We start from the raw sequence: 27,381 nt of genomic DNA on the forward strand, positions 1-27,381 counted from the left end.
TGGCTGGAGCAAAACTTTTTTATGGGTCTTTGGGCAGCAATAAAGGGCTAGGTCTCCCCGTCGGGGAATCGAACCCCGGTCTTCCGCGTGACAGGCGGAGATACTGTCCACTATACTAACGAGGAGTTGCAGAGCCAGGTAGTCGCCCACCATCAGCCCGACTGCAGCTCGCTGCAAACAGCCTTCCCATTTCCAGGAACGGCCTCAGAATAGCTGCCTTCCAAGCAGTTGACCCGGGTTCGATTCCCGGCCAACGCAAATCCTTTTGTCCCTGGCTAACTCCTCCTTTAACTCGTGGCTGGAGCAAAACTTTTTTATGGGTCTTTGGGCAGCAATAAAGGGCTAGGTCTCCCCGTCGGGGAATCGGACCCCGGTCTTCCAGGTGACAGGCGGAGATACTGTCCACTATACTAACGAGGAGTTGCAGAAACAGGTAGTCGCCCACCATCAGCCCGACTGCAGCTCGCTGCAAACAGCCTTCCCATTTCCAGGAACGGCCTCATGCGTCATTTTAGGTCATCGCTTCACAGAAGCCAGTGAAGCCAAACAAATCATCTAATACCATTTAAATATGAAGTGCTTAATTTAAATATGAACACACAATTTGTTGCAAGCATTCTTGTTGACCGCACAATTAGTGCGTGAGCATTCTTGCTGACCGCACATCTAGTCTATCTCCACTATACTAACGAGGAGTTGCAAACAAATCATCTAATACCATTTAAATATGAAGTGCTTAATTTAAATATGAACACACAATTTGTTGCAAGCATTCTTGTTGACCGCACAATTAGTGTGTGCATTCTTGCTGACCGCACATCTAGTCTATCTCCAACTGCCTGCGTTGGTGGTATAGTGGTGAGCATAGCTGGCTTCCAAGCAGTTGACCCGGGTTCGATTCCTGGCCAACGCAAATCCTTTTGCCCCTGGCTAACTCCTCCTTTAACTCGTGGCTGGAGCAAAAGTTTTTTATGGGTCTTTGGGCAGCAATAAAGGGCTAGGTCTCCCCGTCGGGGAATCGAACCCCGGTCTTCCGCGTGACAGGCAGAGATACTGTCCACTATACTAACGAGGAGTTGCAGAGACAGGTAGTCGCCCACCATCAGCCCGACTGCAGCTCGCTGCAAACAGCCTTCCCATTTCCAGGAACGGCCTCATGCGTCATTTTAGGTCATCGCTTCACAGAAGCCAGTGAAGCCAAACAAATCATCTAATACCATTTAAATATGAAGTGCTTAATTTAAATATGAACACACAATTTGTTGCAAGCATTCTTGTTGACCGCACAATTAGTGTGTGAGCATTCTTGCTGACCGCACATCTAGTCTATCTCCACTATACTAACGAGGAGTTGCAGAGACAGGTAATCGCCCACCATCAGCCCGACTGCAGCTCGCTGCAAACAGCCTTCCCATTTCCAGGAACGGCCTCATGCTTCATTTTAGGTCATCGCTTCACAGAAGCCAGTGAAGCCAAACAAATCATCTAATACCATTTAAATATGAAGTGTTTAGTTTAAATATGAAGAAATTAGAGCTTGCTTTTTTAATAAAGAGCCTGGTAGGTCAGGTCAAAAAGCTCATGCGTTTTTTTTTTTCACTGGCGTGCCCAAACAAAGAGAGTTTTGGATCCACTGCCGGACCCAAACAAAGAGAGTTTTTGATCCACTAGACCTACCAGCTGCTAATGTGTTGCGAGCATTCTTGCTGACCGCACAAACTGGCATCCAGTCTGTCTCCAACCGCCTGCGTTGGTGGTATAGTGGTGAGCATAGCTGCCTTCCAAGCAGTTGACCCGGGTTCGATTCCCGGCCAACGCAAATCCTTTTGCCCCTGGCCAACTCCTCCTTTAACTCGTGGCTGGAGCAAAACTTTTTTATGGGTCTTTGGGCAGCAATAAAGGGCTAGGTCTCCCCGTCGGGGAATCGAACCCCGGTCTTCCGCGTGACAGGCGGAGATACTGTCCACTATACTAACGAGGAGTTGCAGAGACAGGTAGTCGCCCACCATCAGCCCGACTGCAGCTCGCTGCAAACAGCCTTCCCATTTCCAGGAACGGCCTCATGCGTCATTTTAGGTCATCGCTTCACAGAAGCCAGTGAAGCCAAACAAATCATCTAATACCATTTAAATATGAAGTGTTTAATTTAAATATGAAGAAATTAGAGCTTGCTTTTTTAATAAAGAGCCTGGTAGGTCAGGTCAAAAAGCTCATGCGTTTTTTTTTTTCACTGGCGTGCCCAAACAAAGAGAGTTTTGGATCCACTGCCGGACCCAAACAAAGAGAGTTTTTGATCCACTGCACCTACCAGCTGCTAATGTGTTGCGAGCATTCTTGCTGACCGCACAAACTGGCATCCAGTCTATTTCCAACCGCCTGCGTTGGTGGTATAGTGGTGAGCATAGCTGCCTTCCAAGCAGTTGACCCGGGTTCGATTCCCGGCCAACGCAAAGCCTTTTGCCCATGGCCAACTCCTCCTTTAACTCGTGGCTGGAGCAAAACTTTTTTATGGGTCTTTGGGCAGCAATAAAGGGCTAGGTCTCCCCGTCGGGGAATCGAACCCCGGTCTTCCGCGTGACAGGCGGAGATACTGTCCACTATACTTACGAGGAGTTGCAGAGACAGGTAGTCGCCCACCATCAGCCCGACTGCAGCTCGCTGCAAACAGCCTTCCCATTTCCAGGAACGGCCTCATGCGTCATTTTAGGTCATCGCTTCACAGAAGCCAGTGAAGCCAAACAAATCATCTAATACCATTTAAATATGAAGTGCTTAATTTAAATATGAACACACAATTTGTTGCAAGCATTCTTGTTGACCGCACAATTAGTGTGTGAGCATTCTTGCTGACCGCACATCTAGTCTATCTCCAACTGCCTGCGTTGGTGGTATAGTGGTGAGCATAGCTGCCTTCCAAGCAGTTGACCCGGGTTCGATTCCCGACCAACGCAAAAACCTTTTGCCCCTGGCCAACTCCTCCTTTAACTCGTGGCTCGATCAAAAATTTTTTATGGGTCTTTGGGCAGCAATAAAGGGCTAGGTCTCCCCGTCGGGGAATCGAACCCCGGTCTTCCGCGTGACAGGCGGAGATACTGTCCACTATACTAACGAGGAGTTGCAGAGACAGGTAGTCGCCCACCATCAGCCCGACTGCAGCTCGCTGCAAACAGCCTTCCCATTTCCAGGAACGGCCTCATGCGTCATTTTAGGTCATCGCTTCACAGAAGCCAGTGAAGCCAAACAAATCATCTAATACCATTTAAATATGAAGTGCTTAATTTAAATATGACAAACAATTTGTTGCAAGCATTCTTGTTGACCGCACAATTAGTGTGTGCATTCTTGCTGACCGCACATCTAGTCTATCTCCAACTGCCTGCGTTGGTGGTATAGTGGTGAGCATAGCTGCCTTCCAAGCAGTTGACCCGGGTTCGATTCCTGGCCAACGCAAATCCTTTTGCCCCTGGCTAACTCCTCCTTTAACTCGTGGCTGGAGCAAAAGTTTTTTATGGGTCTTTGGGCAGCAATAAAGGGCTAGGTCTCCCCGTCGGGGAATCGAACCCCGGTCTTCCGCGTGACAGGCAGAGATACTGTCCACTATACTAACGAAGAGTTGCAGAGACAGGTAGTCGCCCACCATCAGCCCGACTGCAGCTCGCTGCAAACAGCCTTCCCATTTCCAGGAACGGCCTCATGCGTCATTTTAGGTCATCGCTTCACAGAAGCCAGTGAAGCCAAACAAATCATCTAATACCATTTAAATATGAAGTGCTTAATTTAAATATGAACACACAATTTGTTGCAAGCATTCTTGTTGACCGCACAATTAGTGTGTGAGCATTCTTGCTGACCGCACATCTAGTCTATCTCCACTATACTAACGAGGAGTTGCAGAGACAGGTAGTCGCCCACCATCAGCCCGACTGCAGCTCGCTGCAAACAGCCTTCCCATTTCCAGGAACGGCCTCATGCGTCATTTTAGGTCATCGCTTCACAGAAGCCAGTGAAGCCAAACAAATCATCTAATACCATTTAAATATGAAGTGCTTAATTTAAATATGAACACACAATTTGTTGCAAGCATTCTTGTTGACCGCACAATTAGTGTGTGAGCATTCTTGCTGACCGCACATCTAGTCTATCTCCACTATACTAACGAGGAGTTGCAGAGTCAGGTAGTCGCCCACCATCAGCCCGACTGCAGCTCGCTGCAAACAGCCTTCCCATTTCCAGGAACGGCCTCATGCTTCATTTTAGGTCATCGCTTCACAGAAGCCAGTGAAGCCAAACAAATCATCTAATACCATTTAAATATGAAGTGTTTAGTTTAAATATGAAGAAATTAGAGCTTGCTTTTTTAATAAAGAGCCTGGTAGGTCAGGTCAAAAAGCTCATGCGTTTTTTTTTTTCACTGGCGTGCCCAAACAAAGAGAGTTTTGGATCCACTGCCGGACCCAAACAAAGAGAGTTTTTGATCCACTAGACCTACCAGCTGCTAATGTGTTGCGAGCATTCTTGCTGACCGCACAAACTGGCATCCAGTCTGTCTCCAACCGCCTGCGTTGGTGGTATAGTGGTGAGCATAGCTGCCTTCCAAGCAGTTGACCCGGGTTCGATTCCCGGCCAACGCAAATCCTTTTGCCCCTGGCCAACTCCTCCTTTAACTCGTGGCTGGAGCAAAACTTTTTTATGGGTCTTTGGGCAGCAATAAAGGGCTAGGTCTCCCCGTCGGGGAATCGAACCCCGGTCTTCCGCGTGACAGGCGGAGATACTGTCCACTATACTAACGAGGAGTTGCAGAGACAGGTAGTCGCCCACCATCAGCCCGACTGCAGCTCGCTGCAAACAGCCTTCCCATTTCCAGGAACGGCCTCATGCGTCATTTTAGGTCATCGCTTCACAGAAGCCAGTGAAGCCAAACAAATCATCTAATACCATTTAAATATGAAGTGTTTAATTTAAATATGAAGAAATTAGAGCTTGCTTTTTTAATAAAGAGCCTGGTAGGTCAGGTCAAAAAGCTCATGCGTTTTTTTTTTCACTGGCGTGCCCAAACAAAGAGAGTTTTGGATCCACTGCCGGACCCAAACAAAGAGAGTTTTTGATCCACTGCACCTACCAGCTGCTAATGTGTTGCGAGCATTCTTGCTGACCGCACAAACTGGCATCCAGTCTGTCTCCAACCGCCTGCGTTGGTGGTATAGTGGTGAGCATAGCTGCCTTCCAAGCAGTTGACCCGGGTTCGATTCCCGGCCAACGCAAATCCTTTTGCCCCTGGCTAACTCCTCCTTTAACTCGTGGCTGGAGCAAAACTTTTTTATGGGTCTTTGGGCAGCAATAAATGGCTAGGTCTCCCCATCGGGGAATCGAACCCCGGTCCTCCGCGTGACAGGCGGAGATACTGTCCACTATACTAACGAGGAGTTGCAGAGACAGGTAGTCGCCCACCATCAGCCCGACTGCAGCTCGCTGCAAACAGCCTTCCCATTTCCAGGAACGGCCTCATGCGTCATTTTAGGTCATCGCTTCACAGAAGCCAGTGAAGCCAAACAAATCATCTAATACCATTTAAATATGAAGTGCTTAATTTAAATATGAACACACAATTTGTTGCAAGCATTCTTGTTGACCGCACAATTAGTGTGTGAGCATTCTTGCTGACCGCACATCTAGTCTATCTCCAACTGCCTGCGTTGGTGGTATAGTGGTGAGCATAGCTGCCTTCCAAGCAGTTGACCCGGGTTCGATTCCCGACCAACGCAAAAACCTTTTGCCCCTGGCTAACTCCTCCTTTAACTCGTGGCTGGAGCAAAACTTTTTTATGGGTCTTTGGGCAGCAATAAAGGGCTAGATCTCCCCGTCGGGGAATCGAACCCCGGTCTCCCGCGTGACAGGCGGAGATACTGTCCACTATACTAACGAGGAGTTGCAGAGACAGGTAGTCGCCCACCATCAGCCCGACTGCAGCTCGCTGCAAACAGCCTTCCCATTTCCAGGAACGGCCTCATGCGTCATTTTAGGTCATCGCTTCACAGAAGCCAGTGAAGCCAAACAAATCATCTAATACCATTTAAATATGAAGTGCTTAATTTAAATATGAACACACAATTTGTTGCAAGCATTCTTGTTGACCGCACAATTAGTGTGTGCATTCTTGCTGACCGCACATCTAGTCTATCTCCAACTGCCTGCGTTGGTGGTATAGTGGTGAGCATAGCTGCCTTCCAAGCAGTTGACCCGGGTTCGATTCCCGGCCAACGCAAATCCTTTTGCCCCTGGCTAACTCCTCCTTTAACTCGTGGCTGGAGCAAAACTTTTTGCCCCTGGCTAACGCAAATCCTTTTGCCCCTGGCTAACTCCTCCTTTAACTCGTGGCTGGAGCAAAACTTTTTTATGGGTCTTTGGGCAGCAATAAAGGGCTAGGTCTCCCCGTCGGGGAATCGAACCCCGGTCTTCCGCGTGACAGGCGGAGATACTGTCCACTATACTAACGAGGAGTTGCAGAGACAGGTAGTCGCCCACCATCAGCCCGACTGCAGCTCGCTGCAAACAGCCTTCCCATTTCCAGGAACGGCCTCAGAATAGCTGCCTTCCAAGCAGTTGACCCGGGTTCGATTCCCGGCCAACGCAAATCCTTTTGTCCCTGGCTAACTCCTCCTTTAACTCGTGGCTGGAGCAAAACTTTTTTATGGGTCTTTGGGCAGCAATAAAGGGCTAGATCTCCCCGTCGGGGAATCAAACCCCGGTCTCCCGCGTGACAGGCGGAGATACTGTCCACTATACTAACGAGGCGTTGCAGAGACAGGTAGTCGCCCACCATCAGCCCGACTGCAGCTCGCTGCAAACAGCCTTCCCATTTCCAGGAACGGCCTCATGCGTCATTTTAGGTCATCGCTTCACAGAAGCCAGTGAAGCCAAACAAATCATCTAATACCATTTAAATATGAAGTGCTTAATTTAAATATGAACACACAATTTGTTGCAAGCATTCTTGTTGACCGCACAATTAGTGTGTGAGCATTCTTGCTGACCGCACATCTAGTCTATCTCCAGCTACCTGCGTTGGTGGTATAGTGGTGAGCATAGCTGCCTTCCAAGCAGTTGACCCCAGTTCGATTCCCGGCCAACGCAAATCCTTTTGCCCCTGGCTAACTCCTCCTTTAACTCGTGGCTGGAGCAAAACTTTTTTATGGGTCTTTGGGCAGCAATAAAGGGCTAGGTCTCCCCGTCGGGGAATCGGACCCCGGTCTTCCGGGTGACAGGCGGAGATACTGTCCACTATACTAACGAGGAGTTGCAGAAACAGGTAGTCGCCCACCATCAGCCCGACTGCAGCTCGCTGCAAACAGCCTTCCCATTTCCAGGAACGGCCTCATGCGTCATTTTAGGTCATCGCTTCACAGAAGCCAGTGAAGCCAAACAAATCATCTAATACCATTTAAATATGAAGTGTTTAATTTAAATATGAAGAAATTAGAGCTTGCTTTTTTAATAAAGAGCCTGGTAGGTCAGGTCAAAAAGCTCATGCGTTTTTTTTTTTCACTGGCGTGCCCAAACAAAGAGAGTTTTGGATCCACTGCCGGACCCAAACAAAGAGAGTTTTTGATCCACTAGACCTACCAGCTGCTAATGTGTTGCGAGCATTCTTGCTGACCGCACAAACTGGCATCCAGTCTGTCTCCAACCGCCTGCGTTGGTGGTATAGTGGTGAGCATAGCTGCCTTCCAAGCAGTTGACCCGGGTTCGATTCCCGGCCAACGCAAATGCTTTTGCCCCTGGCTAACTCCTCCTTTAACTCGTGGCTGGAGCAAAACTTTTTTATGGGTCTTTGGGCAGCAATAAAGGGCTAGGTCTCCCCGTCGGGGAATCGAACCCCGGTCTTCCGCGTGACAGGCGGAGATACTGTCCACTATACTAACGAGGAGTTGCAGAGACAGGTAGTCGCCCACCATCAGCCCGACTGCAGCTCGCTGCAAACAGCCTTCCCATTTCCAGGAACGGCCTCATGCGTCATTTTAGGTCATCGCTTCACAGAAGCCAGTGAAGCCAAACAAATCATCTAATACCATTTAAATATGAAGTGCTTAATTTAAATATGAACACACAATTTGTTGCAAGCATTCTTGTTGACCGCACAATTAGTGTGTGCATTCTTGCTGACCGCACATCTAGTCTATCTCCAACTGCCTGCGTTGGTGGTATAGTGGTGAGCATAGCTGCCTTCCAAGCAGTTGACCCGGGTTCGATTCCCGACCAACGCAAAAACCTTTTGCCCCTGGCCAACTCCTCCTTTAACTCGTGGCTCGAGCAATAGTTTTTTATGGGTCTTTGGGCAGCAATAAAGGGCTAGGTCTCCCCATCGGGGAATCGAACCCCAGTCTTCCGCGTGACAGGCGGAGATACTGTCCACTATACTAACGAGGAGTTGCAGAGACAGGTAGTCGCCCACCATCAATCCGACTGCAGCTCGCTGCAAACAGCCTTCCCATTTCCAGGAACGGCCTCATGCGTCATTTTAGGTCATCGCTTCACAGAAGCCAGTGAAGCCAAACAAATCATCTAATACCATTTAAATATGAAGTGCTTAATTTAAATATGACAAACAATTTGTTGCAAGCATTCTTGTTGACCGCACAATTAGTGTGTGCATTCTTGCTGACCGCACATCTAGTCTATCTCCAACTGCCTGCGTTGGTGGTATAGTGGTGAGCATAGCTGGCTTCCAAGCAGTTGACCCGGGTTCGATTCCTGGCCAACGCAAATCCTTTTGCCCCTGGCTAACTCCTCCTTTAACTCGTGGCTGGAGCAAAAGTTTTTTATGGGTCTTTGGGCAGCAATAAAGGGCTAGGTCTCCCCGTCGGGGAATCGAACCCCGGTCTTCCGCGTGACAGGCAGAGATACTGTCCACTATACTAACGAGGAGTTGCAGAGACAGGTAGTCGCCCACCATCAGCCCGACTGCAGCTCGCTGCAAACAGCCTTCCCATTTCCAGGAACGGCCTCATGCGTCATTTTAGGTCATCGCTTCACAGAAGCCAGTGAAGCCAAACAAATCATCTAATACCATTTAAATATGAAGTGCTTAATTTAAATATGAACACACAATTTGTTGCAAGCATTCTTGTTGACCGCACAATTAGTGTGTGAGCATTCTTGCTGACCGCACATCTAGTCTATCTCCACTATACTAACGAGGAGTTGCAGAGACAGGTAATCGCCCACCATCAGCCCGACTGCAGCTCGCTGCAAACAGCCTTCCCATTTCCAGGAACGGCCTCATGCTTCATTTTAGGTCATCGCTTCACAGAAGCCAGTGAAGCCAAACAAATCATCTAATACCATTTAAATATGAAGTGTTTAGTTTAAATATGAAGAAATTAGAGCTTGCTTTTTTAATAAAGAGCCTGGTAGGTCAGGTCAAAAAGCTCATGCGTTTTTTTTTTTCACTGGCGTGCCCAAAAAAAGAGAGTTTTGGATCCACTGCCGGACCCAAACAAAGAGAGTTTTTGATCCACTAGACCTACCAGCTGCTAATGTGTTGCGAGCATTCTTGCTGACCGCACAAACTGGCATCCAGTCTGTCTCCAACCGCCTGCGTTGGTGGTATAGTGGTGAGCATAGCTGCCTTCCAAGCAGTTGACCCGGGTTCGATTCCCGGCCAACGCAAATCCTTTTGCCCCTGGCCAACTCCTCCTTTAACTCGTGGCTGGAGCAAAACTTTTTTATGGGTCTTTGGGCAGCAATAAAGGGCTAGGTCTCCCCGTCGGGGAATCGAACCCCGGTCTTCCGCGTGACAGGCGGAGATACTGTCCACTATACTAACGAGGAGTTGCAGAGACAGGTAGTCGCCCACCATCAGCCCGACTGCAGCTCGCTGCAAACAGCCTTCCCATTTCCAGGAACGGCCTCATGCGTCATTTTAGGTCATCGCTTCACAGAAGCCAGTGAAGCCAAACAAATCATCTAATACCATTTAAATATGAAGTGTTTAATTTAAATATGAAGAAATTAGAGCTTGCTTTTTTAATAAAGAGCCTGGTAGGTCAGGTCAAAAAGCTCATGCGTTTTTTTTTTTCACTGGCGTGCCCAAACAAAGAGAGTTTTGGATCCACTGCCGGACCCAAACAAAGAGAGTTTTTGATCCACTGCACCTACCAGCTGCTAATGTGTTGCGAGCATTCTTGCTGACCGCACAAACTGGCATCCAGTCTATTTCCAACCGCCTGCGTTGGTGGTATAGTGGTGAGCATAGCTGCCTTCCAAGCAGTTGACCCGGGTTCGATTCCCGGCCAACGCAAAGCCTTTTGCCCATGGCCAACTTCTCCTTTAACTCGTGGCTGGAGCAAAACTTTTTTATGGGTCTTTGGGCAGCAATAAAGGGCTAGGTCTCCCCGTCGGGGAATCGAACCCCGGTCTTCCGCGTGACAGGCGGAGATACTGTCCACTATACTAACGAGGAGTTGCAGAGACAGGTAGTCGCCCACCATCAGCCCGACTGCAGCTCGCTGCAAACAGCCTTCCCATTTCCAGGAACGGCCTCATGCGTCATTTTAGGTCATCGCTTCACAGAAGCCAGTGAAGCCAAACAAATCATCTAATACCATTTAAATATGAAGTGCTTAATTTAAATATGAACACACAATTTGTTGCAAGCATTCTTGTTGACCGCACAATTAGTGTGTGAGCATTCTTGCTGACCGCACATCTAGTCTATCTCCAGCTGCCTGCGTTGGTGGTATAGTGGTGAGCATAGCTGCCTTCCAAGCAGTTGACCCGGGTTCGATTCCCGGCCAACGCAAATCCTTTTGCCCCTGGCTAACTCCTCCTTTAACTCGTGGCTGGAGCAAAACTTTTTTATGGGTCTTTGGGCAGCAATAAAGGGCTAGGTCTCCCCGTCGTGGAATCGAACCCCGGTCTTCCGCGTGACAGGCGGAGATACTGTCCACTATACTAACGAGGAGTTGCAGAGACAGGTAGTCGCCCACCATCAGCCCGACTGCAGCTCGCTGCAAACAGCCTTCCCATTTCCAGGAACGGCCTCATGCGTCATTTTAGGTCATCGCTTCACAGAAGCCAGTGAAGCCAAACAAATCATCTAATACCATTTAAATATGAAGTGCTTAATTTAAATATGAACACACAATTTGTTACAAGCATTCTTGTTGACCGCACAATTAGTGTGTGAGCATTCTTGCTGACCGCACATCTAGTCTATCTCCACTATACTAACGAGGAGTTGCAGAGACAGGTAGTCGCCCACCATCAGCCCGACTGCAGCTCGCTGCAAACAGCCTTCCCATTTCCAGGAACGGCCTCATGCTTCATTTTAGGTCATCGCTTCACAGAAGCCAGTGAAGCCAAACAAATCATCTAATACCATTTAAATATGAAGTGTTTAATTTAAATATGAAGAAATTAGAGCTTGCTTTTTTAATAAAGAGCCTGGTAGGTCAGGTCAAAAAGCTCATGCGTTTTTTTTTTTCACTGGCGTGCCCAAACAAAGAGAGTTTTGGATCCACTGCCGGACCCAAACAAAGAGAGTTTTTGATCCACTAGACCTACCAGCTGCTAATGTGTTGCGAGCATTCTTGCTGACCGCACAAACTGGCATCCAGTCTGTCTCAAACCGCCTGCGTTGGTGGTATAGTGGTGAGCATAGCTGCCTTCCAAGCAGTTGACCCGGGTTCGATTCCCGGCCAAAACGCAAATCCTTTTGCCCCTGGCTAACTCCTCCTTTAACTCATGGCTGGAGCAAAACTTTTTTATGGGTCTTTGGGCAGCAATAAAGGGCTAGGTCTCCCCGTCGGGGAATCGAACCCCGGTCTTCCGCATGACAGGCGGAGACGAGGAGTTGCAGAGACAGGTAGTCGCCCACCATCAGCCCGACTGCAGCTCGCTGCAAACAGCCTTCCCATTTCCAGGAACGGCCTCATGCGTCATTTTAGGTCATCGCTTCACAGAAGCCAGTGAAGCCAAACAAATCATCTAATACCATTTAAATATGAAGTGCTTAATTTAAATATGAACACACAATTTGTTGCAAGCATTCTTGTTGACCGCACAATTAGTGTGTGAGCATTCTTGCTGACCGCACATCTAGTCTATCTCCAGCTGCCTGCGTTGGTGGTATAGTGGTGAGCATAGCTGCCTTCCAAGCAGTTGACCCGGGTTCGATTCCCGGCCAACGCAAATCCTTTTGCCCCTGGCTAACTCCTCCTTTAACTCGTGGCTGGAGCAAAACTTTTTTATGGGTCTTTGGGCAGCAATAAAGGGCTAGGTCTCCCCGTCGGGGAATCGAACCCCGGTCTTCCGCGTGACAGGCGGAGATACTGTCCACTATACTAACGAGGAGTTGCAGAGACAGGTAGTCGCCCACCATCAGCCCGACTGCAGCTCGCTGCAAACAGCCTTCCCATTTCCAGGAACGGCCTCATGCGTCATTTTAGGTCATCGCTTCACAGAAGCCAGTGAAGCCAAACAAATCATCTAATACCATTTAAATATGAAGTGCTTAATTTAAATATGAACACACAATTTGTTGCAAGCATTCATGTTGACCGCACAATTAGTGTGTGAGCATTCTTGCTGACCGCACATCTAGTCTATCTCCAACTGCCTGCGTTGGTGGTATAGTGGTGAGCATAGCTGCCTTCCAAGCAGTTGACCCGGGTTCGATTCCCGACCAACGCAAAAACCTTTTGCCCCTGGCCAACTCCTCCTTTAACTCGTGGCTCGAGCAAAAGTTTTTTATGGGTCTTTGGGCAGCAATAAAGGGCTAGGTCTCCCCGTCGGGGAATCGAACCCCGGTCTTCCGCGTGACAGGCGGAGATACTGTCCACTATACTAACGAGGAGTTGCAGAGACAGGTAGTCGCCCACCATCAGCCCAACTGCAGCTCGCTGCAAACAGCCTTCCCATTTCCAGGAACGGCCTTATGCGTCATTTTAGGTCATCGCTTCACAGAAGCCAGTGAAGCCAAACAAATCATCTAATACCATTTAAATATGAAGTGCTTAATTTAAATATGAACACACAATTTGTTGCAAGCATTCTTGTTGACCGCACAATTAGTGTGTGAGCATTCTTGCTGACCGCACATCTAGTCTATCTCCAACTGCCTGCGTTGGTGGTATAGTGGTGAGCATAGCTGCCTTCCAAGCAGTTGACCCGGGTTCGATTCCCGGCCAACGCAAATCCTTTTGCCCCTGGCCAACTCCTCCTTTAACTCGTGGCTGGAGCAAAACTTTTTTATGGGTCTTTGGGCAGCAATAAAGGGCTAGGTCTCCCCGTCGGGGAATCGAACCCCGGTCTTCCGCGTGACAGGCGGAGATACTGTCCACTATACTAACGAGGAGTTGCAGAGACAGGTAGTCGCCCACCATCAGCCCGACTGCAGCTCGCTGCAAACAGCCTTCCCATTTCCAGGAACGGCCTCATGCGTCATTTTAGGTCATCGCTTCACAGAAGCCAGTGAAGCCAAACAAATCATCTAATACCATTTAAATATGAAGTGCTTAATTTAAATATGAACACACAATTTGTTGCAAGCATTCTTGTTGACCGCACAATTAGTGTGTGCATTCTTGCTGACCGCACATCTAGTCTATCTCCAACTGCCTGCGTTGGTGGTATAGTGGTGAGCATAGCTGCCTTCCAAGCAGTTGACCCGGGTTCGATTCCCGGCCAACGCAAATCCTTTTGCCTCTGGCTAACTCCTCCTTTAACTCGTGGCTGGAGCAAAACTTTTTTATGGGTCTTTGGGCAGCAATAAAGGGCTAGGTCTCCCCGTCGAGGAATCGAACCCCGGTCTTCCGCGTGACAGGCGGAGATACTGTCCACTATACTAACGAGGAGTTGCAGAGACAGGTAGTCGCCCACCATCAGCCCGACTGCAACTCGCTGCAAACAGCCTTCCCATTTCCAGGAACGGCCTCATGCGTCATTTTAGGTCATCGCTTCACAGAAGCCAGTGAAGCCAAACAAATCATCTAATACCATTTAAATATGAAGTGCTTAATTTAAATATGAACACACAATTTGTTGCAAGCATTCATGTTGACCGCACAATTAGTGTGTGAGCATTCTTGCTGACCGCACATCTAGTCTATCTCCAACTGCCTGCGTTGGTGGTATAGTGGTGAGCATAGCTGCCTTCCAAGCAGTTGACCCGGGTTCGATGCCCGACCAACGCAAAAACCTTTTGCCCCTGGCCAACTCCTCCTTTAACTCGTGGCTCGAGCAAAAGTTTTTTATGGGTCTTTGGGCAGCAATAAAGGGCTAGGTCTCCCCGTCGGGGAATCGAACCCCGGTCTTCCGCGTGACAGGCGGAGATACTGTCCACTATACTAACGAGGAGTTGCAGAGACAGGTAGTCGCCCACCATCAGCCCAACTGCAGCTCGCTGCAAACAGCCTTCCCATTTCCAGGAACGGCCTTATGCGTCATTTTAGGTCATCGCTTCACAGAAGCCAGTGAAGCCAAACAAATCATCTAATACCATTTAAATATGAAGTGCTTAATTTAAATATGAACACACAATTTGTTGCAAGCATTCTTGTTGACCGCACAATTAGTGTGTGAGCATTCTTGCTGACCGCACATCTAGTCTATCTCCAACTGCCTGCGTTGGTGGTATAGTGGTGAGCATAGCTGCCTTCCAAGCAGTTGACCCGGGTTCGATTCCCGGCCAACGCAAATCCTTTTGCCTCTGGCTAACTCCTCCTTTAACTCGTGGCTGGAGCAAAACTTTTTTATGGGTCTTTGGGCAGCAATAAAGGGCTAGGTCTCCCCGTCGAGGAATCGAACCCCGGTCTTCCGCGTGACAGGCAGAGATACTGTCCACTATACTAACGAGGAGTTGCAGAGACAGGTAGTCGCCCACCATCAGCCCGACTGCAACTCGCTGCAAACAGCCTTCCCATTTCCAGGAACGGCCTCATGCGTCATTTTAGGTCATCGCTTCACAGAAGCCAGTGAAGCCAAACAAATCATCTAATACCATTTAAATATGAAGTGCTTAATTTAAATATGAACACACAATTTGTTGCAAGCATTCTTGTTGACCGCACAATTAGTGTGTGAGCATTCTTGCTGACCGCACATCTAGTCTATCTCCAACTGCCTGCGTTGGTGGTATAGTGGTGAGCATAGCTGCCTTCCAAGCAGTTGACCCGGGTTCGATTCCCGGCCAACGCAAATCCTTTTGCCCCTGGCCAACTCCTCCTTTAACTCGTGGCTGGAGCAAAACTTTTTTATGGGTCTTTGGGCAGCAATAAAGGGCTAGGTCTCCCCGTCGGGGAATCGAACCCCGGTCTTCCGCGTGACAGGCGGAGATACTGTCCACTATACTAACGAGGAGTTGCAGAGACAGGTAGTCGCCCACCATCAGCCCGACTCCAGCTCGCTGCAAACAGCCTTCCCATTTCCAGGAACGGCCTCATGCGTCATTTTAGGTCATCGCTTCACAGAAGCCAGTGAAGCCAAACAAATCATCTAATACCATTTAAATAAGAAGTGCTTAATTTAAATATGAACACACAATTTGTTGCAAGCATTCTTGTTGACCGCACAATTAGTGTGTGCATTCTTGCTGACCGCACATCTAGTCTATCTCCAACTGCCATGCGTTGGTGGTATAGTGGTGAGCATAGCTGCCTTCCAAGCAGTTGACCCGGGTTCGATTCCCGGCCAACGCAAATCCTTTTGCCCCTGGCTAACTCCTCCTTTAACTCGTGGCTGAAGCAAAACTTTTTTATGGGTCTTTGGGCAGCAATAAAGGGCTAGGTCTCCCCGTCGGGGAATCGAACCCCGGTCTTCCGCGTGACAGGCGGAGATACTGTCCACTATACTAACAAGGAGTTGCAGAGACAGGTAGTCGCCCACCATCAGCCCGACTGCAGCTCGCTGCAAACAGCCTTCCCATTTCCAGGAATGGCCTCATGCGTCATTTTAGGTCATCGCTTCACAGAAGCCAGTGAAGCCAAACAAATCATCTAATACCATTTAAATATGAAGTGTTTAATTTAAATATGAAGAAATTAGAGCTTGCTTTTTTAATAAAGAGCCTGGTAGGTCAGGTCAAAAAGCTCATGCGTTTTTTTTTTCACTGGCGTGCCCAAACAAAGAGAGTTTTGGATCCACTGCCGGACCCAAACAAAGAGAGTTTTTGATCCACTGCACCTACCAGCTGCTAATGTGTTGCGAGCATTCTTGCTGACCGCACAAACTGGCATCCAGTCTGTCTCCAACCGCCTGCGTTGGTGGTATAGTGGTGAGCATAGCTGCCTTCCAAGCAGTTGACCCGGGTTCGATTCCCGGCCAACGCAAATCCTTTTGCCCCTGGCTAACTCCTCCTTTAACTCGTGGCTGGAGCAAAACTTTTTTATGGGTCTTTGGGCAGCAATAAAGGGCTAGGTCTCCCCGTCTGGGAATCGAACCCCGGTCTTCCGCGTGACAGGCGGAGATACTGTCCACTATACTAACGAGGAGTTGCAGAGACAGGTAGTCGCCCACCATCAGCCCGACTGCAACTCGCTGCAAACAGCCTTCCCATTTCCAGGAACGGCCTCATGCGTCATTTTAGGTCATCGCTTCACAGAAGCCAGTGAAGCCAAACAAATCATCTAATACCATTTAAATATGAAGTGCTTAATTTAAATATGAACACACAATTTGTTGCAAGCATTCTTGTTGACCGCACAATTAGTGTGTGAGCATTCTTGCTGACCGCACATCTAGTCTATCTCCAACTGCCTGCGTTGGTGGTATAGTGGTGAGCATAGCTGCCTTCCAAGCAGTTGACCCGGGTTCGATTCCCGGCCAACGCAAATCCTTTTGCCCCTGGCTAACTCCTCCTTTAACTCGTGGCTGGAGCAAAACTTTTTAATGGGTCTTTGGGCAGCAATAAAGGGCTAGGTCTCCCCGTCGGGGAATCGAACCCCGGTCTTCCGCGTGACAGGCGAGATACTGTCCACTATACTAACGAGGAGTTGCAGAGACAGGTAGTCGCCCACCATCAGCCCGACTGCAGCTCGCTGCAAACAGCCTTCCCATTTCCAGGAACGGCCTCATGCGTCATTTTAGGTCATCGCTTCACAGAAGCCAGTGAAGCCAAACAAATCATCTAATACCATTTAAATATGAAGTGCTTAATTTAAATATGAACACACAATTTGTTGCAAGCATTCTTGTTGACCGCACAATTAGTGTGTGCATTCTTGCTGACCGCACATCTAGTCTATCTCCAACTGCCTGCGTTGGTGGTATAGTGGTGAGCATAGCTGCCTTCCAAGCAGTTGACCCGGGTTCGATTCCCGGCCAACGCAAATCCTTTTGCCCCTGGCTAACTCCTCCTTTAACTCGTGGCTGGAGCAAAACTTTTTTATGGGTCTTTGGGCAGCAATAAAGGGCTAGGTCTCCCCGTCTGGGAATCGAACCCCGGTCTTCCGCGTGACAGGCGGAGATACTGTCCACTATACTAACGAGGACTTGCAGAGACAGGTAGTCGCCCACCATCAGCCCGACTGCAACTCGCTGCAAACAGCCTTCCCATTTCCAGGAACGGCCTCATGCGTCATTTTAGGTCATCGCTTCACAGAAGCCAGTGAAGCCAAACAAATCATCTAATACCATTTAAATATGAAGTGCTTAATTTAAATATGAACACACAATTTGTTGCAAGCATTCTTGTTGACCGCACAATTAGTGTGTGAGCATTCTTGCTGACCGCACATCTAGTCTATCTCCAACTGCCTGCGTTGGTGGTATAGTGGTGAGCATAGCTGCCTTCCAAGCAGTTGACCCGGGTTCGATTCCCGACCAACGCAAAAACCTTTTGCCCCTGGCCAACTCCTCCTTTAACTCGTGGCTCGAGCAAAAGTTTTTTATGGGTCTTTGGGCAGCAATAAAGGGCTAGGTCTCCCCGTCGGGGAATCGAACCCCGGTCTTCCGCGTGACAGGCGGAGATACTGTCCACTATACTAACGAGGAGTTGCAGAGACAGGTAGTCGCCCACCATCAGCCCAACTGCAGCTCGCTGCAAACAGCCTTCCCATTTCCAGGAACGGCCTTATGCGTCATTTTAGGTCATCGCTTCACAGAAGCCAGTGAAGCCAAACAAATCATCTAATACCATTTAAATATGAAGTGCTTAATTTAAATATGAACACACAATTTGTTGCAAGCATTCTTGTTGACCGCACAATTAGTGTGTGAGCATTCTTGCTGACCGCACATCTAGTCTATCTCCAACTGCCTGCGTTGGTGGTATAGTGGTGAGCATAGCTGCCTTCCAAGCAGTTGACCCGGGTTCGATTCCCGGCCAACGCAAATCCTTTTGCCCCTGGCCAACTCCTCCTTTAACTCGTGGCTGGAGCAAAACTTTTTTATGGGTCTTTGGGCAGCAATAAAGGGCTAGGTCTCCCCGTCGGGGAATCGAACCCCGGTCTTCCGCGTGACAGGCGGAGATACTGTCCACTATACTAACGAGGAGTTGCAGAGACAGGTAGTCGCCCACCATCAGCCCGACTGCAGCTCGCTGCAAACAGCCTTCCCATTTCCAGGAACGGCCTCATGCGTCATTTTAGGTCATCGCTTCACAGAAGCCAGTGAAGCCAAACAAATCATCTAATACCATTTAAATATGAAGTGCTTAATTTAAATATGAACACACAATTTGTTGCAAGCATTCTTGTTGACCGCACAATTAGTGTGTGCATTCTTGCTGACCGCACATCTAGTCTATCTCCAACTGCCTGCGTTGGTGGTATAGTGGTGAGCATAGCTGCCTTCCAAGCAGTTGACCCGGGTTCGATTCCCGGCCAACGCAAATCCTTTTGCCTCTGGCTAACTCCTCCTTTAACTCGTGGCTGGAGCAAAACTTTTTTATGGGTCTTTGGGCAGCAATAAAGGGCTAGGTCTCCCCGTCGAGGAATCGAACCCCGGTCTTCCGCGTGACAGGCGGAGATACTGTCCACTATACTAACGAGGAGTTGCAGAGACAGGTAGTCGCCCACCATCAGCCCGACTGCAACTCGCTGCAAACAGCCTTCCCATTTCCAGGAACGGCCTCATGCGTCATTTTAGGTCATCGCTTCACAGAAGCCAGTGAAGCCAAACAAATCATCTAATACCATTTAAATATGAAGTGCTTAATTTAAATATGAACACACAATTTGTTGCAAGCATTCATGTTGACCGCACAATTAGTGTGTGAGCATTCTTGCTGACCGCACATCTAGTCTATCTCCAACTGCCTGCGTTGGTGGTATAGTGGTGAGCATAGCTGCCTTCCAAGCAGTTGACCCGGGTTCGATGCCCGACCAACGCAAAAACCTTTTGCCCCTGGCCAACTCCTCCTTTAACTCGTGGCTCGAGCAAAAGTTTTTTATGGGTCTTTGGGCAGCAATAAAGGGCTAGGTCTCCCCGTCGGGGAATCGAACCCCGGTCTTCCGCGTGACAGGCGGAGATACTGTCCACTATACTAACGAGGAGTTGCAGAGACAGGTAGTCGCCCACCATCAGCCCAACTGCAGCTCGCTGCAAACAGCCTTCCCATTTCCAGGAACGGCCTTATGCGTCATTTTAGGTCATCGCTTCACAGAAGCCAGTGAAGCCAAACAAATCATCTAATACCATTTAAATATGAAGTGCTTAATTTAAATATGAACACACAATTTGTTGCAAGCATTCTTGTTGACCGCACAATTAGTGTGTGAGCATTCTTGCTGACCGCACATCTAGTCTATCTCCAACTGCCTGCGTTGGTGGTATAGTGGTGAGCATAGCTGCCTTCCAAGCAGTTGACCCGGGTTCGATTCCCGGCCAACGCAAATCCTTTTGCCTCTGGCTAACTCCTCCTTTAACTCGTGGCTGGAGCAAAACTTTTTTATGGGTCTTTGGGCAGCAATAAAGGGCTAGGTCTCCCCGTCGAGGAATCGAACCCCGGTCTTCCGCGTGACAGGCAGAGATACTGTCCACTATACTAACGAGGAGTTGCAGAGACAGGTAGTCGCCCACCATCAGCCCGACTGCAACTCGCTGCAAACAGCCTTCCCATTTCCAGGAACGGCCTCATGCGTCATTTTAGGTCATCGCTTCACAGAAGCCAGTGAAGCCAAACAAATCATCTAATACCATTTAAATATGAAGTGCTTAATTTAAATATGAACACACAATTTGTTGCAAGCATTCTTGTTGACCGCACAATTAGTGTGTGAGCATTCTTGCTGACCGCACATCTAGTCTATCTCCAACTGCCTGCGTTGGTGGTATAGTGGTGAGCATAGCTGCCTTCCAAGCAGTTGACCCGGGTTCGATTCCCGGCCAACGCAAATCCTTTTGCCCCTGGCCAACTCCTCCTTTAACTCGTGGCTGGAGCAAAACTTTTTTATGGGTCTTTGGGCAGCAATAAAGGGCTAGGTCTCCCCGTCGGGGAATCGAACCCCGGTCTTCCGCGTGACAGGCGGAGATACTGTCCACTATACTAACGAGGAGTTGCAGAGACAGGTAGTCGCCCACCATCAGCCCGACTCCAGCTCGCTGCAAACAGCCTTCCCATTTCCAGGAACGGCCTCATGCGTCATTTTAGGTCATCGCTTCACAGAAGCCAGTGAAGCCAAACAAATCATCTAATACCATTTAAATAAGAAGTGCTTAATTTAAATATGAACACACAATTTGTTGCAAGCATTCTTGTTGACCGCACAATTAGTGTGTGCATTCTTGCTGACCGCACATCTAGTCTATCTCCAACTGCCATGCGTTGGTGGTATAGTGGTGAGCATAGCTGCCTTCCAAGCAGTTGACCCGGGTTCGATTCCCGGCCAACGCAAATCCTTTTGCCCCTGGCTAACTCCTCCTTTAACTCGTGGCTGAAGCAAAACTTTTTTATGGGTCTTTGGGCAGCAATAAAGGGCTAGGTCTCCCCGTCGGGGAATCGAACCCCGGTCTTCCGCGTGACAGGCGGAGATACTGTCCACTATACTAACAAGGAGTTGCAGAGACAGGTAGTCGCCCACCATCAGCCCGACTGCAGCTCGCTGCAAACAGCCTTCCCATTTCCAGGAATGGCCTCATGCGTCATTTTAGGTCATCGCTTCACAGAAGCCAGTGAAGCCAAACAAATCATCTAATACCATTTAAATATGAAGTGTTTAATTTAAATATGAAGAAATTAGAGCTTGCTTTTTTAATAAAGAGCCTGGTAGGTCAGGTCAAAAAGCTCATGCGTTTTTTTTTTCACTGGCGTGCCCAAACAAAGAGAGTTTTGGATCCACTGCCGGACCCAAACAAAGAGAGTTTTTGATCCACTGCACCTACCAGCTGCTAATGTGTTGCGAGCATTCTTGCTGACCGCACAAACTGGCATCCAGTCTGTCTCCAACCGCCTGCGTTGGTGGTATAGTGGTGAGCATAGCTGCCTTCCAAGCAGGTGACCCGGGTTCGATTCCCGGCCAACGCAAATCCTTTTGCCCCTGGCTAACTCCTCCTTTAACTCGTGGCTGGAGCAAAACTTTTTTATGGGTCTTTGGGCAGCAATAAAGGGCTAGGTCTCCCCGTCTGGGAATCGAACCCCGGTCTTCCGCGTGACAGGCGGAGATACTGTCCACTATACTAACGAGGAGTTGCAGAGACAGGTAGTCGCCCACCATCAGCCCGACTGCAACTCGCTGCAAACAGCCTTCCCATTTCCAGGAACGGCCTCATGCGTCATTTTAGGTCATCGCTTCACAGAAGCCAGTGAAGCCAAACAAATCATCTAATACCATTTAAATATGAAGTGCTTAATTTAAATATGAACACACAATTTGTTGCAAGCATTCTTGTTGACCGCACAATTAGTGTGTGAGCATTCTTGCTGACCGCACATCTAGTCTATCTCCAACTGCCTGCGTTGGTGGTATAGTGGTGAGCATAGCTGCCTTCCAAGCAGTTGACCCGGGTTCGATTCCCGGCCAACGCAAATCCTTTTGCCCCTGGCTAACTCCTCCTTTAACTCGTGGCTGGAGCAAAACTTTTTAATGGGTCTTTGGGCAGCAATAAAGGGCTAGGTCTCCCCGTCGGGGAATCGAACCCCGGTCTTCCGCGTGACAGGCGAGATACTGTCCACTATACTAACGAGGAGTTGCAGAGACAGGTAGTCGCCCACCATCAGCCCGACTGCAGCTCGCTGCAAACAGCCTTCCCATTTCCAGGAACGGCCTCATGCGTCATTTTAGGTCATCGCTTCACAGAAGCCAGTGAAGCCAAACAAATCATCTAATACCATTTAAATATGAAGTGCTTAATTTAAATATGAACACACAATTTGTTGCAAGCATTCTTGTTGACCGCACAATTAGTGTGTGCATTCTTGCTGACCGCACATCTAGTCTATCTCCAACTGCCTGCGTTGGTGGTATAGTGGTGAGCATAGCTGCCTTCCAAGCAGTTGACCCGGGTTCGATTCCCGGCCAACGCAAATCCTTTTGCCCCTGGCTAACTCCTCCTTTAACTCGTGGCTGGAGCAAAACTTTTTTATGGGTCTTTGGGCAGCAATAAAGGGCTAGGTCTCCCCGTCTGGGAATCGAACCCCGGTCTTCCGCGTGACAGGCGGAGATACTGTCCACTATACTAACGAGGACTTGCAGAGACAGGTAGTCGCCCACCATCAGCCCGACTGCAACTCGCTGCAAACAGCCTTCCCATTTCCAGGAACGGCCTCATGCGTCATTTTAGGTCATCGCTTCACAGAAGCCAGTGAAGCCAAACAAATCATCTAATACCATTTAAATATGAAGTGCTTAATTTAAATATGAACACACAATTTGTTGCAAGCATTCTTGTTGACCGCACAATTAGTGTGTGAGCATTCTTGCTGACCGCACATCTAGTCTATCTCCAACTGCCTGCGTTGGTGGTATAGTGGTGAGCATAGCTGCCTTCCAAGCAGTTGACCCGGGTTCGATTCCCGGCCAACGCAAATCCTTTTGCCCCTGGCTAACTCCTCCTTTAACTCGTGGCTGGAGCAAAACTTTTTTATGGGTCTTTGGGCAGCAATAAAGGGCTAGGTCTCCCCGTCGGGGAATCGAACCCCGGTCTTCCGCGTGACAGGCGAGATACTGTCCACTATACTAACGAGGAGTTGCAGAGACAGGTAGTCGCCCACCATCAGCCCGACTGCAGCTCGCTGCAAACAGCCTTCCCATTTCCAGGAACGGCCTCATGCGTCATTTTAGGTCATCGCTTCACAGAAGCCAGTGAAGCCAAACAAATCATCTAATACCATTTAAATATGAAGTGCTTAATTTAAATATGAACACACAATTTGTTGCAAGCATTCTTGTTGACCGCACAATTAGTGTGTGCATTCTTGCTGACCGCACATCTAGTCTATCTCCAACTGCCTGCGTTGGTGGTATAGTGGTGAGCATAGCTGCCTTCCAAGCAGTTGACCCGGGTTCGATTCCCGGCCAACGCAAATCCTTTTGCCCCTGGCTAACTCCTCCTTTAACTCGTGGCTGGAGCAAAACTTTTTTATGGGTCTTTGGGCAGCAATAAAGGGCTAGGTCTCCCCGTCGGGGAATCGAACCCCGGTCTTCCGCGTGACAGGCAGAGATACTGTCCACTATACTAAGGAGGAGTTGCAGAGACAGGTAGTCGCCCACCATCAGCCCGACTGCAGCTCGCTGCAAACAGCCTTCCCATTTCCAGGAACGGCCTCATAAGTCATTTTAGGTCATCGCTTCACAGAAGCCAGTGAAGCCAAACAAATCATCTAATACCATTTAAATATGAATTGCTTAATTTAAATATGAACACACAATTTGTTGCAAGCATTCTTGTTGACCGCACAATTAGTGTGTGCATTCTTGCTGACCGCACATCTAGTCTATCTCCAACTGCCATGCGTTGGTGGTATAGTGGTGAGCATAGCTGCCTTCCAAGCAGTTGACCCGGGTTCGATTCCCGGCCAACGCAAATCCTTTTGCCCCTGGCTAACTCCTCCTTTAACTCGTGGCTGGAGCAAAACTTTTTTATGGGTCTTTGGGCAGCAATAAAGGGCTAGGTCTCCCCGTCGGGGAATCGAACCCCGGTCTTCCGCGTGACAGGCGGAGATACTGTCCACTATACTAACGAGGAGTTGCAGAGACAGGTATTCGCCCACCATCAGCCCGACTGCAGCTCGCTGCAAACAGCCTTCCCATTTCCAGGAATGGCCTCATGCGTCATTTTAGGTCATCGCTTCACAGAAGCCAGTGAAGCCAAACAAATCATCTAATACCATTTAAATATGAAGTGTTTAATTTAAATATGAAGAAATTAGAGCTTGCTTTTTTAATAAAGAGCCTGGTAGGTCAGGTCAAAAAGCTCATGCGTTTTTTTTTTTCACTGGCGTGCCCAAACAAAGAGAGTTTTGGATCCACTGCCGGACCCAAACAAAGAGAGTTTTTGATCCACTGCACCTACCAGCTGCTAATGTGTTGCGAGCATTCTTGCTGACCGCACAAACTGGCATCCAGTCTGTCTCCAACCACCTGCGTTGGTGGTATAGTGGTGAGCATAGCTGCCTTCCAAGCAGTTGACCCGGGTTCGATTCCCGGCCAACGCAAATCCTTTTGCCCCTGGCTAACTCCTCCTATAACTCGTGGCTGGAGCAAAACTTTTTTATGGGTCTTTGGGCAGCAATAAAGGGCTAGGTCTCCCCGTCGGGGAATCGAACCCCGGTCTTCCGCGTGACAGGCGGAGATACTGTCCACTATACTAACGAGGAGTTGCAGAGACAGGTAGTCGCCCACCATCAGCCCGACTGCAGCTCGCTGCAAACAGCCTTCCCATTTCCAGGAACGGCCTCATGCGTCATTTTAGGTCATCGCTTCACAGAAGCCAGTGAAGCCAAACAAATCATCTAATACCATTTAAATATGAAGTGTTTAATTTAAATATGAAGAAATTAGAGCTTGCTTTTTTAATAAAGAGCCTGGTAGGTCAGGTCAAAAAGCTCATGCGTTTTTTTTTTTCACTGGCGTGCCCAAACAAAGAGAGTTTTGGATCCACTGCCGGACCCAAACAAAGAGAGTTTTTGATCCACTGCACCTACCAGCTGCTAATGTGTTGCGAGCATTCTTGCTGACCGCACAAACTGGCATCCAGTCTGTCTCCAACCGCCTGCGTTGGTGGTATAGTGGTGAGCATAGCTGCCTTCCAAGCAGTTGACCCGGGTTCGATTCCCGGCCAACGCAAATCCTTTTGCCCCTGGCTAACTCCTCCTTTAACTCGTGGCTGGAGCAAAACTTTTTTATGGGTCTTTGGGCAGCAATAAAGGGCTAGGTCTCCCCGTCGGGGAATCGAACCCCGGTCTTCCGCGTGACAGGCGGAGACACTGTCCACTATACTAACAAGGAGTTGCAGAGACAGGTAGTCGCCCACCATCAGCCCGACTGCAGCTCGCTGCAAACAGCCTTCCCATTTCCAGGAACGGCCTCATGCGTCATTTTAGGTCATCGCTTCACAGAAGCCAGTGAAGCCAAACAAATCATCTAATACCATTTAAATATGAAGTGCTTAATTTAAATATGAACACACAATTTGTTGCAAGCATTCTTGTTGACCGCACAATTAGTGTGTGCATTCTTGCTGACCGCACATCTAGTCTATCTCCAACTGCCTGCGTTGGTGGTATAGTGGTGAGCATAGCTGCCTTCCAAGCAGTTGACCCGGGTTCGATTCCCGGCCAACGCAAATCCTTTTGCCCCTGGCTAACTCCTCCTTTAACTCGTGGCTGGAGCAAAACTTTTTTATGGGTCTTTGGGCAGCAATAAAGGGCTAGGTCTCCCCGTCGGGGAATCGAACCCCGGTCTTCCGCGTGACAGGCGGAGATACTGTCCACTATACTAACGAGGAGTTGCAGAGACAGGTAGTCGCCCACCATCAGCCCGACTGCAGCTCGCTGCAAACAGCCTTCCCATTTCCAGGAACGGCCTCATAAGTCATTTTAGGTCATCGCTTCACAGAAGCCAGTGAAGCCAAACAAATCATCTAATACCCTTTAAATATGAAGTGCTTAATTTAAATATGAACACACAATTTGTTGCAAGCATTCTTGTTGACCGCACAATTAGTGTGTGCATTCTTGCTGACCGCACATCTAGTCTATCTCCAACTGCCTGCGTTGGTGGTATAGTGGTGAGCATAGCTGCCTTCCAAGCAGTTGACCCGGGTTCGATTCCCGGCCAACGCAAATCCTTTTGCCCCTGGCTAACTCCTCCTTTAACTCGTGGCTGGAGCAAAACTTTTTTATGGGTCTTTGGGCAGCAATAAAGGGCTAGGTCTCCCCGTCGGGGAATCGAACCCCGGTCTTCCGCGTGACAGGCGGAGATACTGTCCACTATACTAACGAGGAGTTGCAGAGACAGGTAGTCGCCCACCATCAGCCCGACTGCAGCTCGCTGCAAACAGCCTTCCCATTTCCAGGAACGGCCTCATGCGTCATTTTAGGTCATCGCTTCACAGAAGCCAGTGAAGCCAAACAAATCATCTAATACCATTTAAATATGAAGTGCTTAATTTAAATATGAACACACAATTTGTTACAAGCATTCTTGTTGACCGCACAATTAGTGTGTGAGCATTCTTGCTGACCGCACATCTAGTCTATCTCCACTATACTAACGAGGAGTTGCAGAGACAGGTAGTCGCCCACCATCAGCCCGACTGCAGCTCGCTGCAAACAGCCTTCCCATTTCCAGGAACGGCCTCATGCTTCATTTTAGGTCATCGCTTCACAGAAGCCAGTGAAGCCAAACAAATCATCTAATACCATTTAAATATGAAGTGTTTAATTTAAATATGAAGAAATTAGAGCTTGCTTTTTTAATAAAGAGCCTGGTAGGTCAGGTCAAAAAGCTCATGCGTTTTTTTTTTTTCACTGGCGTGCCCAAACAAAGAGAGTTTTGGATCCACTGCCGGACCCAAACAAAGAGAGTTTTTGATCCACTGCACCTACCAGCTGCTAATGTGTTGCGAGCATTCTTGCTGACCGCACAAACTGGCATCCAGTCTGTCTCCAACCGCCTGCGTTGGTGGTATAGTGGTGAGCATAGCTGCCTTCCAAGCAGTTGACCCGGGTTCGATTCCCGGCCAACGCAAATCCTTTTGCCCCTGGCTAACTCCTCCTTTAACTCGTGGCTGGAGCAAAACTTTTTTATGGGTCTTTGGGCAGCAATAAAGGGCTAGGTCTCCCCGTCGGGGAATCGAACCCCGGTCTTCCGCGTGACAGGCGGAGACACTGTCCACTATACTAACAAGGAGTTGCAGAGACAGGTAGTCGCCCACCATCAGCCCGACTGCAGCTCGCTGCAAACAGCCTTCCCATTTCCAGGAACGGCCTCATGCGTCATTTTA

General features: G+C 48.8%; 54 non-coding genes across 54 annotated transcripts; 33 read left to right on the forward strand and 21 right to left on the reverse strand.

Annotated features, from left to right (window-relative positions):
• Positions 1–53: 53 nt before the first annotated feature.
• Positions 54–125, reverse strand: trnad-guc (transfer RNA aspartic acid (anticodon GUC)). Its single transcript has one exon. It is a non-coding gene; the product is annotated as a tRNA-Asp (tRNA).
• A 1,622-nt stretch (positions 126–1,747) lies between these two features.
• trnag-ucc (transfer RNA glycine (anticodon UCC)) lies at positions 1,748–1,819 on the forward strand. Its single transcript has one exon. It is a non-coding gene; the product is annotated as a tRNA-Gly (tRNA).
• A 90-nt stretch (positions 1,820–1,909) lies between these two features.
• On the reverse strand, positions 1,910–1,981 carry trnad-guc (transfer RNA aspartic acid (anticodon GUC)). The gene has a single exon. It is a non-coding gene; the product is annotated as a tRNA-Asp (tRNA).
• Positions 1,982–2,378: 397 nt separating this feature from the next.
• Positions 2,379–2,450, forward strand: trnag-ucc (transfer RNA glycine (anticodon UCC)). The gene has a single exon. It is a non-coding gene; the product is annotated as a tRNA-Gly (tRNA).
• A 592-nt stretch (positions 2,451–3,042) lies between these two features.
• On the reverse strand, positions 3,043–3,114 carry trnad-guc (transfer RNA aspartic acid (anticodon GUC)). The gene has a single exon. It is a non-coding gene; the product is annotated as a tRNA-Asp (tRNA).
• A 1,445-nt stretch (positions 3,115–4,559) lies between these two features.
• trnag-ucc (transfer RNA glycine (anticodon UCC)) lies at positions 4,560–4,631 on the forward strand. The gene has a single exon. It is a non-coding gene; the product is annotated as a tRNA-Gly (tRNA).
• Positions 4,632–4,721: 90 nt separating this feature from the next.
• Positions 4,722–4,793, reverse strand: trnad-guc (transfer RNA aspartic acid (anticodon GUC)). Its single transcript has one exon. It is a non-coding gene; the product is annotated as a tRNA-Asp (tRNA).
• Positions 4,794–5,189: 396 nt separating this feature from the next.
• trnag-ucc (transfer RNA glycine (anticodon UCC)) lies at positions 5,190–5,261 on the forward strand. Its single transcript has one exon. It is a non-coding gene; the product is annotated as a tRNA-Gly (tRNA).
• A 929-nt stretch (positions 5,262–6,190) lies between these two features.
• On the forward strand, positions 6,191–6,262 carry trnag-ucc (transfer RNA glycine (anticodon UCC)). Its single transcript has one exon. It is a non-coding gene; the product is annotated as a tRNA-Gly (tRNA).
• A 163-nt stretch (positions 6,263–6,425) lies between these two features.
• trnad-guc (transfer RNA aspartic acid (anticodon GUC)) lies at positions 6,426–6,497 on the reverse strand. The gene has a single exon. It is a non-coding gene; the product is annotated as a tRNA-Asp (tRNA).
• A 1,193-nt stretch (positions 6,498–7,690) lies between these two features.
• Positions 7,691–7,762, forward strand: trnag-ucc (transfer RNA glycine (anticodon UCC)). The gene has a single exon. It is a non-coding gene; the product is annotated as a tRNA-Gly (tRNA).
• A 90-nt stretch (positions 7,763–7,852) lies between these two features.
• Positions 7,853–7,924, reverse strand: trnad-guc (transfer RNA aspartic acid (anticodon GUC)). Its single transcript has one exon. It is a non-coding gene; the product is annotated as a tRNA-Asp (tRNA).
• A 1,670-nt stretch (positions 7,925–9,594) lies between these two features.
• Positions 9,595–9,666, forward strand: trnag-ucc (transfer RNA glycine (anticodon UCC)). The gene has a single exon. It is a non-coding gene; the product is annotated as a tRNA-Gly (tRNA).
• Positions 9,667–9,756: 90 nt separating this feature from the next.
• Positions 9,757–9,828, reverse strand: trnad-guc (transfer RNA aspartic acid (anticodon GUC)). Its single transcript has one exon. It is a non-coding gene; the product is annotated as a tRNA-Asp (tRNA).
• Positions 9,829–10,225: 397 nt separating this feature from the next.
• trnag-ucc (transfer RNA glycine (anticodon UCC)) lies at positions 10,226–10,297 on the forward strand. Its single transcript has one exon. It is a non-coding gene; the product is annotated as a tRNA-Gly (tRNA).
• Positions 10,298–10,387: 90 nt separating this feature from the next.
• Positions 10,388–10,459, reverse strand: trnad-guc (transfer RNA aspartic acid (anticodon GUC)). The gene has a single exon. It is a non-coding gene; the product is annotated as a tRNA-Asp (tRNA).
• Positions 10,460–10,726: 267 nt separating this feature from the next.
• Positions 10,727–10,798, forward strand: trnag-ucc (transfer RNA glycine (anticodon UCC)). The gene has a single exon. It is a non-coding gene; the product is annotated as a tRNA-Gly (tRNA).
• Positions 10,799–12,117: 1,319 nt separating this feature from the next.
• Positions 12,118–12,189, forward strand: trnag-ucc (transfer RNA glycine (anticodon UCC)). The gene has a single exon. It is a non-coding gene; the product is annotated as a tRNA-Gly (tRNA).
• Positions 12,190–12,279: 90 nt separating this feature from the next.
• trnad-guc (transfer RNA aspartic acid (anticodon GUC)) lies at positions 12,280–12,351 on the reverse strand. Its single transcript has one exon. It is a non-coding gene; the product is annotated as a tRNA-Asp (tRNA).
• A 430-nt stretch (positions 12,352–12,781) lies between these two features.
• trnad-guc (transfer RNA aspartic acid (anticodon GUC)) lies at positions 12,782–12,853 on the reverse strand. Its single transcript has one exon. It is a non-coding gene; the product is annotated as a tRNA-Asp (tRNA).
• Positions 12,854–13,120: 267 nt separating this feature from the next.
• Positions 13,121–13,192, forward strand: trnag-ucc (transfer RNA glycine (anticodon UCC)). Its single transcript has one exon. It is a non-coding gene; the product is annotated as a tRNA-Gly (tRNA).
• Positions 13,193–13,282: 90 nt separating this feature from the next.
• On the reverse strand, positions 13,283–13,354 carry trnad-guc (transfer RNA aspartic acid (anticodon GUC)). The gene has a single exon. It is a non-coding gene; the product is annotated as a tRNA-Asp (tRNA).
• A 265-nt stretch (positions 13,355–13,619) lies between these two features.
• On the forward strand, positions 13,620–13,691 carry trnag-ucc (transfer RNA glycine (anticodon UCC)). Its single transcript has one exon. It is a non-coding gene; the product is annotated as a tRNA-Gly (tRNA).
• Positions 13,692–14,283: 592 nt separating this feature from the next.
• On the reverse strand, positions 14,284–14,355 carry trnad-guc (transfer RNA aspartic acid (anticodon GUC)). The gene has a single exon. It is a non-coding gene; the product is annotated as a tRNA-Asp (tRNA).
• Positions 14,356–14,622: 267 nt separating this feature from the next.
• On the forward strand, positions 14,623–14,694 carry trnag-ucc (transfer RNA glycine (anticodon UCC)). Its single transcript has one exon. It is a non-coding gene; the product is annotated as a tRNA-Gly (tRNA).
• A 429-nt stretch (positions 14,695–15,123) lies between these two features.
• On the forward strand, positions 15,124–15,195 carry trnag-ucc (transfer RNA glycine (anticodon UCC)). Its single transcript has one exon. It is a non-coding gene; the product is annotated as a tRNA-Gly (tRNA).
• A 90-nt stretch (positions 15,196–15,285) lies between these two features.
• On the reverse strand, positions 15,286–15,357 carry trnad-guc (transfer RNA aspartic acid (anticodon GUC)). The gene has a single exon. It is a non-coding gene; the product is annotated as a tRNA-Asp (tRNA).
• A 266-nt stretch (positions 15,358–15,623) lies between these two features.
• On the forward strand, positions 15,624–15,695 carry trnag-ucc (transfer RNA glycine (anticodon UCC)). Its single transcript has one exon. It is a non-coding gene; the product is annotated as a tRNA-Gly (tRNA).
• A 558-nt stretch (positions 15,696–16,253) lies between these two features.
• On the forward strand, positions 16,254–16,325 carry trnag-ucc (transfer RNA glycine (anticodon UCC)). Its single transcript has one exon. It is a non-coding gene; the product is annotated as a tRNA-Gly (tRNA).
• Positions 16,326–16,754: 429 nt separating this feature from the next.
• Positions 16,755–16,826, forward strand: trnag-ucc (transfer RNA glycine (anticodon UCC)). The gene has a single exon. It is a non-coding gene; the product is annotated as a tRNA-Gly (tRNA).
• Positions 16,827–17,252: 426 nt separating this feature from the next.
• On the forward strand, positions 17,253–17,324 carry trnag-ucc (transfer RNA glycine (anticodon UCC)). Its single transcript has one exon. It is a non-coding gene; the product is annotated as a tRNA-Gly (tRNA).
• Positions 17,325–17,916: 592 nt separating this feature from the next.
• Positions 17,917–17,988, reverse strand: trnad-guc (transfer RNA aspartic acid (anticodon GUC)). The gene has a single exon. It is a non-coding gene; the product is annotated as a tRNA-Asp (tRNA).
• Positions 17,989–18,255: 267 nt separating this feature from the next.
• trnag-ucc (transfer RNA glycine (anticodon UCC)) lies at positions 18,256–18,327 on the forward strand. The gene has a single exon. It is a non-coding gene; the product is annotated as a tRNA-Gly (tRNA).
• A 90-nt stretch (positions 18,328–18,417) lies between these two features.
• trnad-guc (transfer RNA aspartic acid (anticodon GUC)) lies at positions 18,418–18,489 on the reverse strand. The gene has a single exon. It is a non-coding gene; the product is annotated as a tRNA-Asp (tRNA).
• A 265-nt stretch (positions 18,490–18,754) lies between these two features.
• On the forward strand, positions 18,755–18,826 carry trnag-ucc (transfer RNA glycine (anticodon UCC)). Its single transcript has one exon. It is a non-coding gene; the product is annotated as a tRNA-Gly (tRNA).
• A 592-nt stretch (positions 18,827–19,418) lies between these two features.
• trnad-guc (transfer RNA aspartic acid (anticodon GUC)) lies at positions 19,419–19,490 on the reverse strand. Its single transcript has one exon. It is a non-coding gene; the product is annotated as a tRNA-Asp (tRNA).
• A 267-nt stretch (positions 19,491–19,757) lies between these two features.
• On the forward strand, positions 19,758–19,829 carry trnag-ucc (transfer RNA glycine (anticodon UCC)). Its single transcript has one exon. It is a non-coding gene; the product is annotated as a tRNA-Gly (tRNA).
• Positions 19,830–20,258: 429 nt separating this feature from the next.
• Positions 20,259–20,330, forward strand: trnag-ucc (transfer RNA glycine (anticodon UCC)). Its single transcript has one exon. It is a non-coding gene; the product is annotated as a tRNA-Gly (tRNA).
• Positions 20,331–20,420: 90 nt separating this feature from the next.
• Positions 20,421–20,492, reverse strand: trnad-guc (transfer RNA aspartic acid (anticodon GUC)). Its single transcript has one exon. It is a non-coding gene; the product is annotated as a tRNA-Asp (tRNA).
• Positions 20,493–20,758: 266 nt separating this feature from the next.
• trnag-ucc (transfer RNA glycine (anticodon UCC)) lies at positions 20,759–20,830 on the forward strand. Its single transcript has one exon. It is a non-coding gene; the product is annotated as a tRNA-Gly (tRNA).
• A 1,059-nt stretch (positions 20,831–21,889) lies between these two features.
• On the forward strand, positions 21,890–21,961 carry trnag-ucc (transfer RNA glycine (anticodon UCC)). Its single transcript has one exon. It is a non-coding gene; the product is annotated as a tRNA-Gly (tRNA).
• Positions 21,962–22,387: 426 nt separating this feature from the next.
• On the forward strand, positions 22,388–22,459 carry trnag-ucc (transfer RNA glycine (anticodon UCC)). The gene has a single exon. It is a non-coding gene; the product is annotated as a tRNA-Gly (tRNA).
• Positions 22,460–22,888: 429 nt separating this feature from the next.
• Positions 22,889–22,960, forward strand: trnag-ucc (transfer RNA glycine (anticodon UCC)). Its single transcript has one exon. It is a non-coding gene; the product is annotated as a tRNA-Gly (tRNA).
• A 426-nt stretch (positions 22,961–23,386) lies between these two features.
• Positions 23,387–23,458, forward strand: trnag-ucc (transfer RNA glycine (anticodon UCC)). The gene has a single exon. It is a non-coding gene; the product is annotated as a tRNA-Gly (tRNA).
• A 428-nt stretch (positions 23,459–23,886) lies between these two features.
• Positions 23,887–23,958, forward strand: trnag-ucc (transfer RNA glycine (anticodon UCC)). The gene has a single exon. It is a non-coding gene; the product is annotated as a tRNA-Gly (tRNA).
• Positions 23,959–24,048: 90 nt separating this feature from the next.
• Positions 24,049–24,120, reverse strand: trnad-guc (transfer RNA aspartic acid (anticodon GUC)). The gene has a single exon. It is a non-coding gene; the product is annotated as a tRNA-Asp (tRNA).
• A 397-nt stretch (positions 24,121–24,517) lies between these two features.
• On the forward strand, positions 24,518–24,589 carry trnag-ucc (transfer RNA glycine (anticodon UCC)). Its single transcript has one exon. It is a non-coding gene; the product is annotated as a tRNA-Gly (tRNA).
• Positions 24,590–24,679: 90 nt separating this feature from the next.
• Positions 24,680–24,751, reverse strand: trnad-guc (transfer RNA aspartic acid (anticodon GUC)). The gene has a single exon. It is a non-coding gene; the product is annotated as a tRNA-Asp (tRNA).
• A 397-nt stretch (positions 24,752–25,148) lies between these two features.
• trnag-ucc (transfer RNA glycine (anticodon UCC)) lies at positions 25,149–25,220 on the forward strand. Its single transcript has one exon. It is a non-coding gene; the product is annotated as a tRNA-Gly (tRNA).
• A 427-nt stretch (positions 25,221–25,647) lies between these two features.
• On the forward strand, positions 25,648–25,719 carry trnag-ucc (transfer RNA glycine (anticodon UCC)). Its single transcript has one exon. It is a non-coding gene; the product is annotated as a tRNA-Gly (tRNA).
• A 90-nt stretch (positions 25,720–25,809) lies between these two features.
• trnad-guc (transfer RNA aspartic acid (anticodon GUC)) lies at positions 25,810–25,881 on the reverse strand. The gene has a single exon. It is a non-coding gene; the product is annotated as a tRNA-Asp (tRNA).
• Positions 25,882–26,146: 265 nt separating this feature from the next.
• On the forward strand, positions 26,147–26,218 carry trnag-ucc (transfer RNA glycine (anticodon UCC)). The gene has a single exon. It is a non-coding gene; the product is annotated as a tRNA-Gly (tRNA).
• Positions 26,219–26,308: 90 nt separating this feature from the next.
• On the reverse strand, positions 26,309–26,380 carry trnad-guc (transfer RNA aspartic acid (anticodon GUC)). The gene has a single exon. It is a non-coding gene; the product is annotated as a tRNA-Asp (tRNA).
• A 673-nt stretch (positions 26,381–27,053) lies between these two features.
• On the forward strand, positions 27,054–27,125 carry trnag-ucc (transfer RNA glycine (anticodon UCC)). Its single transcript has one exon. It is a non-coding gene; the product is annotated as a tRNA-Gly (tRNA).
• Positions 27,126–27,381: the final 256 nt, after the last annotated feature.

The sequence above is a fragment of the Pimephales promelas genome, chromosome 24 (genome assembly GCF_988280905.1).
Source record: "Pimephales promelas chromosome 24, fPimPro1.hap1.1, whole genome shotgun sequence".
NCBI lineage: Eukaryota > Metazoa > Chordata > Actinopteri > Cypriniformes > Leuciscidae > Pimephales > Pimephales promelas.